This window comes from Eimeria mitis, genomic scaffold (assembly GCF_000499745.2).
Source record: "Eimeria mitis Houghton genomic scaffold, Emh_scaff1142, whole genome shotgun sequence".
NCBI classification, from domain to species: Eukaryota; Apicomplexa; class Conoidasida; order Eucoccidiorida; family Eimeriidae; genus Eimeria; species Eimeria mitis.
This window is the reverse complement of record NW_013567826.1, coordinates 10050-10955: the sequence shown is the minus strand read 5'-3', so window position 1 is coordinate 10955 and position 906 is coordinate 10050.

The following is a 906-nucleotide window of genomic DNA, read 5'->3' as shown; positions in this document are numbered from 1 at the left end:
CCAGCCCGATCTAAATCTTTAATGGGGCATTTATGCGCCACTCGCGGGCAACTAAATTTTGAGGTTGCTGACGTAGACTTGCGCCGTTGCATCCTACTGGGAACGCAGCGGTTGCGATGTGGCAGTAGTAACACGTATCGGTGAAGGAAAGAATTGCAGTGATAAATTGTTGTTTTTGGAGAATTGCTATAGACACCTGTAAAAAGCCATTGTATCACCCTGGTTCCAGAGACTCGCGTAGTTTCCAGACTAGCCCATGCTTTTGCAACAGCTAAAAGAGAATACACTACAATCCTGTTGCCAGTTCAGCGGCGCTCACAGTTTTGCGACACGGGAAAGCAGTCTAGAAGCAGCAATATATCGCCAGGGTCAGCGACACAAGTTTCTCCCATGGTAACAGGACTACCTCGGTTGAATCGCTATAAAAGATGTACGCCCAAACCCTCTAAAGACCTGAGTTTGAGTTGAATTCGACGGACCTTCACTCTACAGCCGTCAAGAATTACTTGCGAGCTGAACCCTTCACCTCCAAGCCACGACTATCCTGATGGTGGTACCCAGCGGCTCCACCGGCAGAGCAGAGGAAGAGGCAAAAACATAACTTGTCGCTGTACACAAAAAAGTTCATCGAGCACTGTATAATCGGGCTTTTGCCACTGTTTTGCGCTAGTTAAGTGGTCCGCCATAAGTCAACTCTTCCCTGACGCTCTCCTCAGCCGCGAGTTTCTCATCTGCATCGAGTGTGCACTACGTGATCCGCGGGATTCTACACCTCAGCAGGTAGCGAAACTCCTTAAACCCAAAGCCCTAAAATAAAAGCCTCTTGGATCATCCCTCTCTTAAAGAGCTGTCGTTTCACAGCATGCTGAGGCCAACGATCGCCAATGCAAAACCGACCACACCGGG